This window comes from Oryzias latipes, chromosome 10, assembly GCF_053564925.1.
Source record: "Oryzias latipes strain Hd-rR chromosome 10, Olatipes_Hd-rR_3.1".
NCBI classification, from domain to species: Eukaryota; Metazoa; Chordata; class Actinopteri; order Beloniformes; family Adrianichthyidae; genus Oryzias; species Oryzias latipes.
This window is the reverse complement of record NC_136246.1, coordinates 14,106,375-14,125,593: the sequence shown is the minus strand read 5'-3', so window position 1 is coordinate 14,125,593 and position 19,219 is coordinate 14,106,375. Positions and strand designations below refer to the sequence as shown.

The window sequence follows — 19,219 nt, the reverse complement described above, 5'->3', positions numbered from 1 at the left end:
ACACATGCACAAACCCAGGAAGTCATTTGGGTTGCAAATAATGGATTCTTTGGTAACTGACTAATCATTTGTTGTTTTTTTTTAACCCAATAGTGACACCTAATCATCTACTTATATTACAGCTTTGTGGCGTTATTGGGCTAAAGAACATACAGGACATTTCCGGTGTTTGTTCAAACAGCAGCAGCAGCTACTTTTTAATCTTTAATTTTGGGTACATTTTTAATAAAGCTTTGTCAATTTACTTTGACTTTCATTTTTTTGTTCTTTGAACTTTTTTTTTTGGCTTACGTAGGATTATGTTTAGAGTTTTGATGAGCGCATCTGTCTGTTACTTCTTTTATCAAAGAAGTATCTCGTATTAGTGCTTTGCCTTGTTTACAGCACCCGTACGGTGGGTTGACCCATGCGGGTTCTGCAAGTTTTTGCGTTATCCTGGCCCGTGGAGGGCCATAGAGAGAAGCAGGTGCATCTTAAAGGGAGTGCAGGTGTGTCTTGTAGTTCTCTTGAGGCTCTTGCGGCCACCTTAAGGGACATCATGAAAATGGAACGTACCATTGTGCTGTGTGGTAAGTGTATCTTGAAGTTTTTGTTAGAAAAATCTAGTTACATGCACTTATGATGTGCAGGCGATACCGTTGTGGCCTTACAGCAAACTAGTTGTTAGTAAGGTGGACGCACTAGCTTCTTATTGGCTACAAACACATGCTGCACGCACAGGGTCTGCAAGTGATGAGTACCCTGTAAGTCCTTGTAGGACGCTCATAGGATGCCCACACAAATAACGCACTGATTGTTAAATTGAAAATTGAAAAATCTGTTCCAAGTGCCTTAGTCTCACCCACTTCCCCTTATTTACCATTACCATTTTTGGCCCGCAGACAGCCCGTATCCAAGAGCAGTTGTGACTAAGGCATTTCTAAAAGTTCTCTAACAGGGGTTTTTATTCTCTTTTTTTGTTAGATCGTAATAATATAATTTATTTGTTTAAACGAGTCAAAGTAATCAGCAGATTAAAATGACCAGACTTTATTTCTGTGGTTCAAAATGTACTTTAACAGATGCTGTGGCCTCAGTTGGCCATCTTCTATTATATTTTATACAACTTTTTATTGTAGACCTTGTGTTGCAAACACACTAATTGTGGAGCTTTAAAGTCAGATTATTGTGAATTAAATGGAAAACTTTATAAATGTGTATATATAGTGGCTTTTATTATAGAATGACATTTTTATAGATATCACAGATTGTACTAACTAATCACTAAGTCTAGAGAGTATTGTGATAAGGACAGAAAAAATTCATTGCTAACTCAATGCGGGAAGCTTGGATTCAGATTAATTTAGTTTAAGGAAACTTTCACACCAGAATTAAATTATTTGGTTTAGAGTTTAGGTTATTTCTCCAGACACTGTACTTTGTACTTTGTGCAGGACCAGACGACAATCTAAAGTGAGAAACAAGGTGTTTTTATTAACAAAAAGCACCACTGTAGATGGGAAAAATCCACAGCATAACAGAACTCAACACCAGCATACCAAATAGAGCAAGCCGTGCTGGACTAAGGAACTATACACTCCAACACAGAGTGCAGAAACAGGACCACATAAATACATTTTAAACGAATTAACCTAAAGTGCCAACAGCTGTGTGCCAATCCATGGAGAGCCACCATAGACAGGGCAGAGCCCTCCAGGAGAAGCAGCAGCCAACCAACACAAGGAAAAGACATAAAGGAGGAAAGACAAAACAGAACTGACAGACTGTGTCAATCTGTCAACCAAAAAGAGGAAGAAACTCAAGCAGTTTAACCAAAAAGCAAAAATGGCTCACAGGGCTACTCTGAAGATTTGAATCAAAAGAGGACAAGGACATGGGGAGCCTGGACAGGTCGCCATTCCATTGCAGGGTCGGTCAGTGCTTTTTTTCAAAAAAGGCAGCTGCTGTGGAGATAGTGGGTCACACGCCAGTTAGAAATCGGAAGGACATAATCTATTTTGTTTAAACCTCCTCATTTGTTGTTTTCAGTATTAATTCTGGTGCTCCAGCTATTTTTTTTTCAACACTGTAAAGTAATAAAGTTAGTTTTTGTAATATTTATTATAACCTCTGAAACAAATGAGAGGAAACCTCATAAATTAGCCCTTCTAAAAGCAATGCACTGAAGACTCCTGCACTTGTAATTAGATCTGGTTGCTCATCTCAAGCTGTTTTTAGTACACAAGTGTAAATCACAACTTTACAAGTACAGTAAGTTTATGGCACTGTAAGGGGTGGCTGTGTGTGTGAGAGAAAGTAGGTGAAAATCAGTGAAAAGAGAGGGGGTTTAGTCATGAGAGACCTGGTAAATCCAATGCTTTGCACCTTAAACAGGAGTAAAGATTTAAACGTGTGACATAGAAAAGAATAGCTCTCCAGCAGGTCTTTTTTGTTTGTTTTTAGCTGGTGATTCTTTTTTTTCAGCAGTCTGTAATGTTTTTTCTGATTGGGAAGAAAACAGCAGAGAAATAGTTTATTATGCTGTGAAAAAAAGATTGCATGAGCTATCACAATTTTCTGTCCATGTTTATTGCTTTGAGCTCATGCAGCTTTATCTTTTCTTTTACAGGATTTCTATCAAGGGTATCTGCTGAAAAATGCTGTCTGCCATCAACTCATATCTGAGGTAAGACTTCAAAATCACACACTGTTCTATGGTTCTGCCTACTTTAGATGACAGTCTTCAAATAATTCTGTAGTAGTTTCTTCTGTGATGTTTTGCTCAAGGTGGTTTTCCTGCGTTGAACTCTCTTCAAAGTTAGCAGTGGAAAGAGAAGCCTTTCCATGTTGTCTGTCGGATTTTAATCCTAGTTTCCCCAGGATCAGCAACAGAGCTCTGTCTTGAGCATTCCCTGTTAGGCTGTGCATTGATTAACTCCTGCTTGAGTGCAGCCATCCTTAAAATGTGGGGGCCTTTACACGTTGTGACAAACCACAGTATCCCCGCAGTGTCATCAGATCACAGCGCCACTTCCAATTAGACCTTGTTGCCATACCAGGAAGACAGAATGAGGGTTATGGGCAGGACCATCTTGTTCCGCTCTTTCAAAACTCTAAGTAATTGTACGCAAACTAGCATTAGAATAAAAAAACAAAAACACAACAAATCAGTGACAGCAGCTAGCTGTTTGATTATATAGGATAAAATGAAAGCGTGAGCACCTGCAGACGTGACACACTGATCACATTTCTACACCTTCTTCTGAGGATTTGTACTTTTTCAGGTTGTCATGGTAATGTAATTTATCTGCCAGAGGGGCAGTTCTTCAACGTTCTGAAATTGCACTCTATTGGGGGTGGTTGGTGGTAAGGGGGTGGTATATTCACTGTACTCTGATGAGGAATTCTTTGAGGAGCATTGAACTTGAGAGTTTTTTGATCTTGGTTTGTATACTAATGAATTTGCTCTTATATGTGTGCTATAAAGCTGCATTTCCCCTTTGGGCTTTCTTTTCTTTTTACAACACCTTTTGTCTTTGCGTGTTATTGTGTCATTTGCATTGTCTTTACTCTAAAAATAAACTCCTGAAACTTTCAGGTTTCTTCTTATTTGCTGGGGTTGTGTGTACTGTTTCAGAGCTTTTCGTCTGCTTGATAGCCTGACTCCAAGACAGCCCTCTTTCAGTTTACCGACTTTAGTCTACCTCAGTACACTTGTAGCACTCATCCATGAGCAACGCAGCCATTCACAGGCGCTTTCGCATGACTACACAAATGCACAAACAGGACTTTGGCCCAAACTGGCTCGCACACTCCAAACAGTCACTTACTGGCTCAGGAGTTATAGTAGTGGTAAAACTAAGAGGGAGCGGAGCAGACATGAAGAGCAAGAGAGGTGGGGAAAGCTAGGCAGGGGAAAGGAGAGCAAGAGGAAAAGTATTGTTTACACCAATTGATAATTAAAATGTTACTGGGTCTATGACCTATGAGTATGAGACATTGTCTGTACTTCAGCTGCAACAACTATCTTTGTGAATAGAATATAATGCAAATATGTACTGAATAGTATTAATTAATCTTGAACATGGTTTCTTTTGATTAATACTTAAATAAAAGAATGATACATTTTTTTTCAATGCCTTCATTGGAGTGGCCATACATACTCATGTCCTGTTTTGCAGGATGTGACAGACGTGTCCTTGAGTGTATTATTCTACTGTTCTCAAATCTTGCTCTGTCTGTCTGAACATCCCTTACCCTTACTATTTGTTTGTGGGTCTGTGAGTGGGAGTATGTGTGTGTGTTCTCTGTCTGGTCCATTGCTTTGGCACAAAAAGAAAGAGCAGGCCGCCCCACTCTTTGTTTTGCTTCTTGTAGGAAACTAGTAGCAAATTGTGGCTCAATGAGGCGTTGGTGTTTTGTATGGCCTGATAAAGTGCAAATGAAACTGACTGAGCTGCAGTGTTTGCCATTGTAATTTGCTCCATGAATGTAGATCCTGGTGATGGTTGGTTAGTGTTGAACATAAGGTGATTGAGGGTAGTTGTGGTGGTGGCTGGGTGCGTGAAGGGTCCATTGACATGGTTTTAAGATGTCACCCAATTTTTGGTGCTCCTGTCCACTGTGCTTGTGAAGAGAAGACGATTATAGCTTCAATTGAACCTTGGAAAATTTTGTTTTGCTTGTTTTTGATGGGCTTTAAGATATCAAAATTGTTCTGAGTCCTCAGGCAGTCAGTATGATATTCATGTCAAAGAGGTCAGAGCAGTGTTTACAGTATGTGAATAGGGGTGCTAATGGAAAAGTCCTATGATTTTTTTCTTACCAAGATTGAATAAATTACATTTCTGTGGCACCCTTAAAGATTTTCATGATTCTTACAATACAACTGTCTCAAAAGTTTGAACCAACGTTTGCCCCTTGTGCTCGAGAGGCGGGTGAGGTGTGGGGGGTTAAGATCTATTTTTTAAAATTCATTTTTTCATTTCTTTTTTGTATACAGCATGTTGTGCTACTTAGTATGAAGAGTAAGACACATAAAATTACCCTTCTCACCCTCCACAGGTGGTTTCTCTTCTAAGCTGGGGTCCTTTACTAGAGGCCTGGAAGCTTGAGGGTCCTTATGTTCACTGTTCCCAACATTGTGCTTTTCTGGACTGAGATGTCGGAGGTCTTTTTAGGGATCTGCTATAGCCACAACTATAGTTTAGGTGCTACTGCCCCGAGTGCCCCAATTACCACAGGCATCATTGTCACTTTCACCTTCCAAGCTTTATCCAGTTCTTCTCTGAATCCCTGGTATTTCTCCATTTTCTCATGTTCCTTCTTCCTGATGTTTCTGCACTTTCCTCTGTTCTTTGTCCACTACTACAATGTCTGGTTGGTTCGCCATTACCATCCAAAATGAACTGTTAAAAAAACACAATGAAAAATATGAAACGGTGGGTATGGGACATCGCTGATTAGATGATGATATCAAGTATCGCTTCATGTCAAACAAGTTTCGGTTTAAATGATGGACAAACGTCATCATCCAGTTAGAGATGTCCCATAATACCAACCTTTTCCAGTTTCCATGAAGAAGGAAACATTTAGGAAAACAAAATTAATTTGCAGAAATCAAAACAAAATGTAAAAAAAATTAAACACAATGAGAAACTGTTTCGTGAAAATATGTATATTTATTTTTATATTTACTGATACTTTTTTTTCAGTTAAAATGAAAAACGCTCTACACTGAACTTGTATAAAACGAAAAACTTAGAGTGACCAAGCAACCTATGAAGCATGTCTTTGGACTGTGGGAGCCGGAATACCCAGAGAAAACCCACACATGACTGGTGAACCCATTTAAACTCCACACAGAGCGGTCCCAGTTGTGATTCATTTGCTTGCTCTGCATGTTGATGTTCTACTGGATACAGTTCTTGCTATACCCACTTGAAACTTTTTGGGTCACTAAACTCCCTGATGTCTCATGCTACATGCAGCGCGTTCTTGGACGCGCTGAACATGGGTTCAGGATGTACCCTGCTGTTGCCCAACAGAAGCTACTCCTGGGATAGGCTCCAAAAACACAGTGATCCCAAAAAGGATTGAGCAGGTTTAGAAAATGGATTGATGGATTTGTAGCTAATTCCCACACAAAACTATATCATTGTTGCTTTCTTAGCTAGTGCTTTCAGACAAATTTAAAACTGTAGGACTTGGTTCAAAAGGACGGTAAAAGAAAAAAAAAGGTTCATACCTTCATTTAGGTTGGTTTGCAAAACTGCTCTTAAAAAAACCCACCATGACTGTCAAGCAGTCACAACAACTGCTTGTTTGGGGACAGTATTGCTCAAAATTAACCACAAGAAGAGAAGCACAATGAAGTAGAAATTCCAGCTAACACAACTAACACAAACCAATGAGTGAGTGCATCCCCTCACTGGTTCACATCTGTCTGTCACACATTGTCCAACTTTTTTTTTAACATATCACCTTTTTATACATTGGATTCAGAGTGCTTTCATCTCTTTGTTTCTTTGCTTTACTTCCATGCTTTGGTTTTACTGGACAGCTGTCTGCTTTGTCACTGAAATAAACCACAACAGGGTTTGTATGTGCAAACCAGAACCACCAGTCAATACATCTACAGTATGTCAGTTAAGACAATTTTTAACTCCTGCCAAATGAAGAAGCTATCTGAGGATCCAAACTGTTCTTGTGCGACTCTACCTCCAATATACATGAATAATTGAGTTAGAATTTGAACAAGTTAAATCAGCTAGAACGGCTTCCACTGTATTTAACCTCTCTGTTGGTGCTTCTTTGGTAATCTTGAGAACTGTTTTTGTTTATCAGTGATGTTCCATGACTTTCAGTTAAAGTTGGATGCAAACAGATCAAGTTGATTGAGTCAAGAAAAACAAACATGTCTTTGGAGACTGACAAAGAAGAAATGTCCTTGGTGTATAATAGCGCCTGTCTAAAGCAGTTATGGGGCCCGCACGAGCATTCTGCTCTCCAAAAGCTGTTGAGTAATTATCAGCCTGGGTGCACATGTTGGACAGTGTTTGTCAGAGCAAGTGTGTTTCAAGTTTGTTGCTTCTGTGAGGATTGAATTGTTCAGCTGCATTCTTTGCCATGTGTTGATGCATCAGCGTCAAATGGGATAAAATGCATATCCACTCAACCCTATATACTGCGCTTCTTCACGCCAGTGTGATCTCTGTGCGGCTTTCCTTTTTCCAACTCCCCAGGGCTCAGAAACAGGATTTGGGAGTCTCAGAGGAGGAGCATTGCTGGGGAAAGAGACCGAGGAGCCATTTTTGACATGGGGTCTTGGGCCCAACGGCTGTAAGCCCCATTCCCTGCTCCTCCATGTGGAAAATGGGAGGAAAGCAAGAGGAGGAGGGGAAGGCTGAAGAAAAGTGGAGGAAGGAGGAGGAGCAGGGAACAACAATTAGTGGGATCTGCTAATCACAAGGGCAACACTCATTTAATTGACATGTGAAATTAGAATTCATCTTGCAAGTCAATAGGCAGTACTACAATGGAGCAGTTGAAGTCTAAGGTCTGCCGGTGGAAGCCAGGGAGGGGAAGCGGCAGCTGAGGGCCGAGGCCAAGGTCTTTGTTTGCTATAGCAGTGTTGTTAGGTGAGAGGGTTGTCCACAAGGAGATTATAAGCCATTATGCCTTTGACCCTTTCGGATAAGTTTCTCCATGGCTGCTCTTAGACACTAACGCAGAGCAGACACTCACCGCAGCGAGGCCTTTTATGTGTTTCTGTATGTTCCTGCTATTATTTTCACCAGAAACCAGAGTGAGTAAACAACAATTATTTATACCACAATAAACCCAAGCCTAATAATACCAGTGGCTCAGAGATGGAAAAATAAAAAAGGAGGTGAGTTGAAGGGGGGAAGGACTGCAGTTTGCTTATTCTTGCTCTTAAAAAAATCAATAAGCTATTTTAGGTCATCAGAAAAAGCCTCACTGGCAACAGGCTGTTCAAGCACACCAAATCTCACTGTCACCTCAGAGTAAACTGTGCTTTTTACTGTAATTTGACAGGTTTTAAGTATGAAACTGGGGTTCATGTGCATTTATTTCTTTAAACAAAAACATTTCGACTTTTTATTTTGAAAATATGCTTTTAGTGCAACTTATTCAGGATTATGAGACAATTAACTTTGGCTGAATGTTCCTGATACAATGGTTGTGATTTTTATTTTATTTTAAACTGAACCTTGTCCCATCCTGACAAAGTTCAAAATGATACAACCTCAAATTTTAGTGCTAAATTGAAAAAAGGAAAATTGCACAGAATTTTTTTATTTTAATTGAAGACCACAAACTAAAAGACTGCTATGTGTTTTATTTTCAGGAGGATTACAGAACATTTGGGGGCAATGTAAAAGCTCAGAATTGTGAGTCATAAGAATGTGATGTGCTTAAGTAAATGATTTTTACTGGTTTTCTGTTGAGAAAAAACATTTAAGAGAATGACACTCAAGTATGCATGAAAACTGAGCCTCCACAATTAAAGATCAAATAAACCTTATCTCTTTTGGAAGATATAGGAATTAAAGATGATTTAGAGCTCTAAAACATATAGGATTTTAAATTATGGATGCCAGAGAAACATGGGCTCAATAATGGCCAAGTGACTTTGTCACAGATTTTTAGCTCTTTCTAGCTTTGCAGAGGAGAAGAACTTCTTCTTCAGGGCCTCATTAGACTAAACTACAGATTTAGAGGTCAAGCTTAGATTTTGTTTTAGAAGATGTTACAGCTGGTGACTCATCCCACAGACAGATGTGGTGCAGGCTGACATGTTGATTGAGCTACACTCACAGTTACAGACAGATTACAGTGGTATTTTTCTGATTAATTACAGTATTCCAGTTCCCTCAGTTGATAAACAAAAGAGTTTTACAAATTGTAAATAAGGCCAGTATACCATTCAAGCTATTCACCATGCTGCATCTGTTGTCTGTGTTCCTTTAATGTTACATACTGTACATGCTGATGATTCGCTGTATGGAAACGATTGGGTAGCATAATTAAAAATAAAAGTCAAAACAAGTAATGCTTTTTCATTTTCAAAATGAAGCTGCATTTTTTTGACTCAAAATAAAAATGAAAAATGCAATCCCCTCTTTGCATTTTCGTTTTAATTATGACACAGAATAAGCGGTTTTTAAGTAGAAAATGAAAAAGCATTTTGAAGTATTGATTTTTCATTTTAATTTTGAGTCATTTGGTGCAGTAACATTTTGAAAATGAAAAAGCATTTCGGTTAATCCAGTTTAATTGTCAAATTAGACATTTCTAAATGAATTTTGCTACACATTTACCAGAGAACATTTTGAAACTGAAATGTCAAATACCATTTTCATTATCATTTTAATAAAGTGACAGAATAAGCGGTCTTGAAGAAGAAAATGAAAAAGTATTTTGGCGGATTGCTTTTTCATTTTAATTTTGAGTCAAAGAATGCAGCTTCGTTTTGAAAATGAAAAAGCATTACTGGTTTTGGCCTGTTTTTTACAATTTTGCTACACAATCGCGTCCATATCGCTGCACTTCAAAGTGAAAGTTAGGCATTTTTAACCTGCATTTTTTGTTTTTTATTCTGTACTGCGTTCTTGCACATACATTTCACTTTGTAAGAAAATACTCTAATGGTCTCCACCATTGCTTAATAGAAAATAAATCTCTAAGTTCAGGTTTAAGTTTCCTGATTTGGAAATTTTGTGTGTTATCTTTTAACTGGAAACCTGTTTAGGGTGTGTCCTGACTACCAAGATAAACATTGAACGTGTGGTTCAAAATAAATTACAAGGTTGCAGTAATGGTTACAGAAAATATATATGTAAATGTTTTTTAATTAATTTTTATGAAAAAACTAGACAAATGACTTGTATTACAAAAAAGTCAACGAATGTCCTGTAAATTTCTAGTGTCAAAAAGCCTGACCCTTTTTCCTATCAAAAGTTGATTGTTTTGCTCTTAAATATGTTCTTTTTTATTAACAGCCCAAGTTGGCTTCCAATATAAAAGTTCTTTGAAAATGTTTCAATATTGGATTTCCCCATAATCTTGAAACAGTTTTGTCTTTAAAGTGTAAAAAAGCCTTGATTTGTGAACATCAAAGGACATATTTATCCTATTTTATGGTAAATAGAGTTGTAGTGTCATAAAAATGCATTTTTAGCATTTTATGTGGGTTGAGACTTGAATTGTACTGTACTTCTGCCACTGTACGATCCACAAAACTTAAAATGTTATTTTTTTTAAACCATCCTCTTCTAGATTTACTACTCAGTTTGTGAACTTTTGACCTGAACCAGGATCAAGTTTTAAATCTGAGTATTCGGAGGTTCTCAGTTTTTAAGTCAGGAGTTCTTTTTAGAAAGAGATTCCTTTTTATCTGGTGACTGCAAAGTGTCCAGACTTAGTGGCTTTGAATTAAAAGACTAGTTCATTTCCACTACAAAAAGTGAAATGGAAAAGGTTAGATTTTTTTTCTAACTTTTCTTTTTCCACAGATTCTTTGTTTTCCAGTCTTGTGTTTGTTTCAATGCACCTTTGTAAAGCTCTTGAATGTCGAAAAATGAATTCTCCAAAATTATTTCACTGAATTTACTCTAAAAATATAAATTTCTACTATTGAACAATAAAATATATCAAAGAGATTCGATTACAAAAAAATCTTGGTTCTCATATTTCCTGTTCTGTAAGTTTTTATTTTGCCTTTAGAGTCAAAAATTCATCATGAATGAATGAAATTAATGAGTCAAAAATGACAACAGCAGGTTTATTTGTCCCATTTAGTAATGATTACAGGCTTTCTGGTGCGTTTGATGGCAGCACATAGATTTGTCCTCCAAACGGGATTCTTCTCTGGTTGAAGCTGAGTGACACCTGCAGCTTTAAGCCAGCGAATCTCATCCACTTTGGAGAAAACTGTTAACTGCTCATCACCAAGACCAGACTTAACTTTCCCCATATCCATGAGCACTTTCTTTATGTTGCTTCACAGTGTTTGAAAAAATGAATAAACAGATAAAATATCAGTCCACGTCACCCTGATTTGTCAAAATGGCACATGTGCTTGTTCTTTTAATCTCTCTGCTAACAGCTATCTCCATTGTTCGGGGAGTCGTTTTTTGAAGTGGCAGAGAGTCAGGGGGATACTTCTAAGTCTTTCAGCCTGAGTCTAATCCTCTTCCTTTATCTCTTTGGCTGATCTGGTTTTCTGTGAATGACTGCCTGCTTGTCTGCTGCTCTTGGTCACGTTTCCTCTCACTCGCTTGTTCTTGAAGCCTCCCTTGTTTGTCCGTTGTTGCAGCTCTCTTGTCTAGTGATCATCACCCATTCTGTGTTCATTGTGTCTGTGTTTTTGTGTGGGAGCAGATATGATGCTGTAATCTTTTTTATGATGGAAAAATCGCATCTTTCCAACACAAAGGCACAGACAGACAGAAAATTCAACCTTGCACGGTGCAGACAACTGGAATTACACCCAAGAATCACAGCTGGATTGAAGTGATTGTACTGGGGATGTGTGTGTTGGGGGTTGGGAAGAAGACTGTATCTGGGACATTTGATTGGGCCACTGACACTGGAGCCAGACAGGATGCTGATTGGATGGCTGAGTGTAGCACGGCGTGGTGATTTTTGTGAGCCATGTAGCTTTGCCTCCTGATGTGGTGGCCAAAAGCTCTACATATTGAATGCATTACTGAGGAAGAGGAAATGCAACTGTGTGCACCTAAATGTGTGCGTGTCTATTCCTGCTTTTGTGTGTCTGTACATCTCATCTGCGGAGGAACACTTTCATCCTCTTTGAACAAATCTGCCCTGTCTCTAAGATCAAAAATGCGTTTGCCTCTCCCAGACTAACCATTAATTATTAATGTCAGACTTCACTCACCATCCCACGTCAATGCAGCGAAGTCTTAACCATCCTGATGAACGCTTAAAACTTACCTCGATATGTTGTTTTGCAATGATCGATATACAGAAACATTTTTGGAAAATCCTTTTAGGTAACAGTCGGACATTACTTCATAAATTATTGCACTTACTAAACTGAATGCTGCTCAGATTATCCATCCATCCGTCCGTCCGTCCGTCCATTTTCTTAACGCACTATATCCCTTTCGGGGTCACAGGGTTTCTGGAGCCTTTTACTTGATATTTAACAAGGCAGATGGAAACCGACTAAATCAATCAGAACTGCAAGACAAAATACACAAACTTCCACTGAATTTAAGCATTTATCCTTTTCAACATGCACATCTAAACACGATAATTCAATCCATAAGCAATTCATTAACAGCATATAATGACAAAATGCGGACGACTTAAAAAAGAAGGTTTTTTTTGTCAGTGGCTGTGCCTTTAAAACCTTCATAAATTAAAGGGTTTCCAACTAAACTGCAACAAATCAAAGGAAAAAAGCCATAATTCAAAAATGAAAGATTGTTAATGAAAATAAATTTTAGCAAATCAAAACTATTTCTTGCAATTTGACACTTCAACAGTTACATCACATGTATCAGTGTCCAGTTGAAGGATCATTGTAATAAATTATATTAAACAAGGTTAATGGAGGCAGTGAAAGCCCAGCAGCGAGCAACATCAACTGGAGGATTTCTGGTTCCAATACCAATGAAGATAATGTTAAACTTGGGTGAAACTTATGCAGCAGTGTTTTATCCATCAATGCTTCCTGTCTGTGGGGCCCTAGGGCCCAAGCAAAATGCTTTAGTGGAGCTCTTCAGTAGCCACGTGGATCTTGGGTTGTTGGGAAGCTTAGAGTGAACGTAAATCTGTGTGGATGTGAGCAGGGCATCCTTGAAAAAAGAGAGTTGACTCTTCGTGCACCTTGTCTTTACAAATGTAGCTTAAAAGTTGCATCACTGCAATTGCTTAATATTGCTGAGTGCTTCTTCATTTCATGTGACACTTATGTGGCACAAAATTGATTGCTCACTGTTTAACTCCAAAAGATCACCTGTTGAAGTTCAAGTCATGTAAAAAAAAGAAAAAGATAAAATAAAACCTTTAATATTTTGTTGGCATCAACTAAGCAAAAATTCATTTTAGAAACTTTTTTAAAGCTTAAATAAATTAAAATATTTGGTGAGCAGCAGTTCTGTGTGAAAGTGTGGAAATGATGCTGAAGGTCAGGGATGAAAGGTCAGACTGGTTTTAGATGACAGAAAGGTGCCAGAAACTCATAAAAACACCCACCCACAGATCAAGCAACAGTGAAATACTAAACCACAGTTTCAACCACAAATTATCTCTGTCTTTTGCATGCCTAAAATTAAACATTTTTTCTTCTGTCATTTAAAATTTGTAAAGTATTGCAGCAGAACCAGTGTTGGAAGTGTATTTTGACTGATTTGTGCCTTAAGAAAAAGCAAGAACACAAAATGTTGGATTTTCTAAAGTGATAAGAGTTGCAGCATTATGTAGTATGCCTCCTATACAAGGAGGATAATGCTTGCTCTTTGATGGAAAATTGATGCTTTTATCAATGGCTATTTTTAAATTTGGATTTAAAAGGCTTTCGACTTTCCGCAACTAGGTGGGAAAAAAAACTGCAAATGCCTTTGAAAAGTTCATCATCACTCTCCTTGACCTTTTTAACCTTACCTTAGATTAAAAACCCTGAAAATAGCGAGGAAATGTCAGGAAAGAGGTGTGAAACTTGTTCAGAGAGAAAAAAAAGACAAAAAAAAGTTTATTTGACCCTCAAAGAGCGGCTTACATTTCTGTAACCGTCTTTCCTCTCAGGGGTCCTATCTATGTACTTGATTCAACAGTCAAGCCACTCCAAAAAGCCTCACAACACGTGGAAACATGTCCAAAAAAAAGACAATTAAAATGTGGCCATGCTTGTGCTTATGGGCCATATGGACACATGCATATTCAAAGACACAAACAGTTGCATTGTCAGCATGGCCACACATGCTACATGGTAGCACCTCATGGCAGAGCTCCACCTGTCAAAAAAACTGAGAGGACAGTTTACCTGGCCAGTGCCTCGATCTTCTTCAGTGCTTAACTTAGCTTATGCCAGCCATCTGGCTTAGCAGCTCTGCTTACCTCTCTCATTCCCCACCTCCTCCATCCTTACTCACTCTCACTCTTCCTTTAGTCTTTTTAAAGCATGTCAGCAGCACAGCGGTCTTACTGAGGCAGCTAACGTGGCTCAGTGTCCTTCTGCCTCTTGGTTAGTGGGTGCTGCGATTTTCTGTGTGTGTTTCACAGATGGCAACGGGAGGGGAGGGAGAGTTTGAGGGGGTGATCGAGAGAGCTGTCTGAGGCTCCAGCAGCTCTCAGGCAAGGCGATCTGTCTGTGGGCATCTGCACTTTCCCCCCCCTCCTCTTCCCATCCACCATAGCCACAGCTACCTCTCCAGCCAGTATTGAAACTTGGCAACGACCCACAGCAGAGCACAGTTGCTGACAGATAACTCCTTTTGACCTCCGACATGCTGCTTCGCCAGCAGCAAGCTTCTTGGTTTGCCCCAGTGGGCAATTATTTTGACCAATTGTTGGGGTGAATGCTGGATTATGCTTGCACTTGGGGGAAGAACAGACTGTGAGTGCAGAGAAGATAACTGAGCCGGTGGGAGAGGGTATGTTTCAGTGGGAGCATATACGAAGTTAGATGTGGCGTTGTATAATTGCTTGGTTGTTGCATTTATCAATTCAGACTTTAGGTTTGTCTTATTAACTCCTTGACTCCAGAATTTATTTCCATCTGTGAAAAAAGATTCACCTTTTTTTTTTTTATATAGATGCTAAATTACGGTAATTCTGGAGCCGAAGTGGTTTGACTTGCATATATGAGCATCAAGGGGTTTAAAAAAAATTTGTATCAAAAATACCCCGCAGTTCTCATCAGATTGACTTTTTGGCCCAAGCATGCAAGATTTGAAAAAAAATGTTGCTTCCACCATCTAAAGAGGACTCACAAAACAGAATTCTGATTGGCTCAGACTCTGCAGGAGCACAGAACAGAGTCTGACACATCTGTTCCTGAGAAAATGTCAGAAGTTTGGTCTGTGGAGGTGTTGGTGTGTTCTGATTACCCAAATGCTGGGTTTCCATTAACTGCTTACTAAGGAGGCTGTTGCCATGGTTTTCTGCTATTTCCTAATCAGTCTTTTTTGACCGATTAGCTTTATTTTTCCCTCAAAAAGCCCATGCCTTCTGCATCAACCAACTGTTGTACCCCTCAGACCAATTGTTCTAAATAATGCATATATGGAATTTCATTCATCTGCAGGACAAAAAGCTTGGATGAGGATTGGAGTCTGATGGGATGAGCTTTGGAGAAAAAAAAAGCCCGTCCAAGCTGACACCTTTGGCTCATGGGTGCAGAAGCACAGGCTTTGATGGAAGAGAGAGCTATCACAATAGCTGTGTAACGCCGGGTTTGCTGTGTGCTGGACCTCCAGTTTGAAACTCAAACTAGGAATCGTTTTTTATCTTCCTTGAACGCAAAATTTTCTGAAAAATTATCTAAATGACACCCTAAGGCAATGAAATGATAAAAGTAAGATAAGATTTGATGTTTTTTTTTAAAAACCAAAATTGTCCTTTTACTCATCCTGCATGTCTGTTTGCCTTTATAGTTTAAATCCCTTTAATACCCCCTCCATTTCTGTTCCTTTTATTACTGTCTCTGCTTTATTAGCCAGCTAAAACTCTTACTCTGATCTGACAAAGCCACAGCAGCACTAAAATGAAGCATATCCTAGAGAAGTGGCACCTGAGGAGTACTGATGATGAGTGTGCCAGTGAGGTCAGGAGTTTGTGCTCCTGCAGACCGCACGCTCCATCTCTACCATTTAAATCACCTCTCTTAACAGGAAGTTACATCCCTCTTTTGGTTTACAGCCAATTTAATACTGCACACATGTAAAGTTAACATGTATGTTCATATGGACAGTGACAATAAAGGCATATCTATCTATATCTACACTATATTACTATCCAAATGATCAGAATCAGGTGTCCTAATCTCTTTGCCTGGCCTCAGGTGTATAAAATTAAGCACTCAGGCTTGCAAACTGTTTTTACAAACATTTATGTTTGTAAAAAAAATGTTTCTCAGGAGCTCTGTGAATTTCAGTGTAGAACTATCATTGGATGCCACCTGTGCAACAAATCCAGGGGTGAAATGTCCTCACTCCTAAATATTTCAGAGTCAACTGTCAGCTCTATCATAACATAATAGTCTGGGAACAACAGCAACTGAGCCACAAAGTGGTAGGCCAAGTAAACTGACAGAGAGAGGTTAGCGGATGCTGAAGCACATAGTTCAAAGAGGCAAGGAGTGCAAATTTCTGCATAGTCAATTGCTGCAGAGCTCCAGACTTCATGTGACTTTCAGATTAGCCCAAGTAGAGTATGCATAGAGCTTCATGGAATGGGTTTCAATGGCTGAACATCTGCATCCAAGCCACACATCAGTGCGAAGCGTTGGATGCAGTGGTGTAAAGCACACTGTCACTGGACTCTAGAGCAGTGAAGATGCGCTCTCTGTAGTGATGAATCACGGATTTGTATCTGGCAATCTGATGGACGAGTCTGGGTTTGTAGGTTACCACGAGAATGGTACTTTTCAGATTGTATTTTGGAGACTGTGAAATTTGGTGGAGGAAGAATTATGGTGTGGGGTTGTTTTTCAAGACTTTGGGCTTGGCCCCTTAGTTCCAGTGAAATGAACTCTGAGTGCCTCAGGATACCAAAACATTTTGGACAATTCCACACCCCCAACCTATTTAGAGCAAAGACTGAGAGCCAGGCCTTCTCGACCAACATCAGTGGGTGACCTCACCAATGTGCTTTTGGAAGAATGGTCAAAAATTCCTATAAACACTCTCCTCAACCTTGTTGACAGCCTTCTCAAAAGAGTATAAGCTGTAATAGCTGCAAAAGGTGGACCAACATTATATTGAACTCTATAGGTTAGGAATGGGATGGCACTTCAGTTCATAAGCAGCAGGTAAGCCCATACTTTTGGTATTATAGTATATCTAGACAGAGGTGTACCTCTATTTGCTGCCTTTGTTTTATTACTCCAACACAAAGGCCATATTAAACTAAACTGTATGGACTTCAGAGAAAGTGGGTCAACCCTGATTTTTTTCTTTCTTTTTCACGTTGAAGCTTGGTGGGCAGTGTTAGAGGGGACAGGGAGGGAACCACAGCAAAAATAAATAAATAAACATAATAGATTGATTCCTAAACAATTTGATTTCAAGTGGCTCAGAAATTTTTTAGTTTACTTTTAGTTAAATTAAAGTATAAATATATCAGTGGATACTGTTATTTTTCTTTTCTTTTCTTTTTTTTCTAGGTCTACATGTTTGCTAAAACAATTAGATGCAAAAACAATAAAAACACTGATAACAAACACTAAATGTTACTTGGGTGAGAGAAAAATTTATATTAATAAAAAACACACAACTGTTGTTAGATGCAATAAAAGAACTAAAGGCACATTTATGAAGGTTTAGGCAACTTTTGATCAAAGGTGGCTAAAGTTTCACAAAAATATATCTTTAAAGATACCTACTTAACGAAAACAATTTCATCCAGATTAACAAGATACTTGGTTTAGTCTAAAGGGAAACCTAGAACTTTAACTTTCCAAGATGGTTCAGAGTTTTAACAGATGGCCATGTGTCTGAGAAAGGAAAATCCCCGACAAGTTAAAGGGTTGTGGTCATTCTCTTTACTTTATCCATACCTCTCCTACGCTTTTAGAATCCAGATTTTTTGTTTTGTGCTGTCAAATATGAATGTTTCTGAAATGGTACAGATATGAAAAAGAACATGAAAACAGAAGCGGAACAAACTTTACAGTTCTTCAAGAGAATGGAAAATGTTTTATTTGTAATTTTTACCATTTCTGATATTTTTTCATGCCTTCACTTGTATCTGGATCTTTCTCCGTATTGTTTTCTACTCTCATTTAAGCTCAACAGATTTTTACAAACATTTACTGTTCCTATGTGAAATAAAGATAAAAAAATAAGATTGTTTATTGACTTTAGGCCAGGTAATTTGCAAGTGTGCCTGAAGGCTGTTTTCTAAGTGGCAACACTTCAAAAATGCCCTCATGAAAGATTTGCTCGACAGCTAATATGTCATGTTCTCATTTGCTTTCCATGGTGAAAGTTCAAAACCAGAGCAATTTCTCCAAAAAAGTTTCTTTCAAGTTGTTCATTTATATATATAATTTTTGAAATAGTGGCTAATACCGACTCTAAGGTAAAGGACAGCCAGATGAGTTTAAATAACTTTCACATCTATAGAATTCTCTCAGTTAATTTGGCTGTTCTGCACATTTGGCTTTATTTCCCTTAAGAAGTTGGATCTTGAAAATCCAGTCAATATGCTCACTTTTTTCACCTCCTGCTTCTTGGTGGGCAGTTTGGTGTGACAGGAGGTGACGTGTGACAGTGCAGTGTTAAGATCGCCACGCGTGGGATTTAATGAGCACCAAAAGGATACAATCACTACCTGCTTTTGTGTGTAAGGATAAACCAGGGGAGGGAGAAACAAGAACACAAACAAACTTGGAGTTTCAATGGCACCATGCAAATGCTAATTCAGACATAAAGTGGATTGCTGAGGTCTGGATGACTCTGCAGGGTGAGCTGTGGGAAGCCAGATGCTGCACCACATTGACCCAACACTTTGGCCATCAAGATTTAATACATTTATTGGCACAAATACAGGCAAATATCTGTAGTGCATGCATATAAAAAGAACTTGGATATTTAGTGAGATTTAGATCTCACATATTCGCCCAGTCATCCCAATGAGGCTGCAGATTCAGTCTTTAGGATGTAGGCAAATGATCTACTTCATGTCTGTACTCAAGCTGTTCAATGTTACAAGGGGATAACATGAAGCAGGTCAAATGAAGGCTTTTAAACTTTTCATTGAGGATTATCTGCTGCGACTCTGTTCCCTTCAGTGTGCTAACATAGTTGGTGGGATTGCTGTTGATATTGTTGAGTGTATTTTCTTAGGACTGAGTGCATTGGTCTGAATGGATGGAAGGAAGTGAGTGACAGCGAGGCCTATTCATCGCTAGGGGAGCAGAAAGCTCAGTACAAGAACTTCATACAATTTTACAAACCTCAACAGACACGCCGACATGCCTTTGAAAGACACATGAGACTTGTTTTCTCTTTTTTTAAAAGGG

The 19,219-nt window shown here is 38.7% G+C and overlaps 1 long non-coding RNA gene across 1 annotated transcript in view; it reads left to right on the top strand.

Annotated features, from left to right (window-relative positions):
• Positions 1–19,219, top strand: part of LOC105354858 (uncharacterized) — a 118,341-nt gene that overhangs the window by 5,840 nt on the left and 93,282 nt on the right. The window contains exon 2 of the long non-coding RNA XR_013658524.1: positions 2,609–2,665. This is a non-coding gene — a long non-coding RNA (uncharacterized LOC105354858). The remainder of the gene's footprint in view (positions 1–2,608; positions 2,666–19,219) is intronic.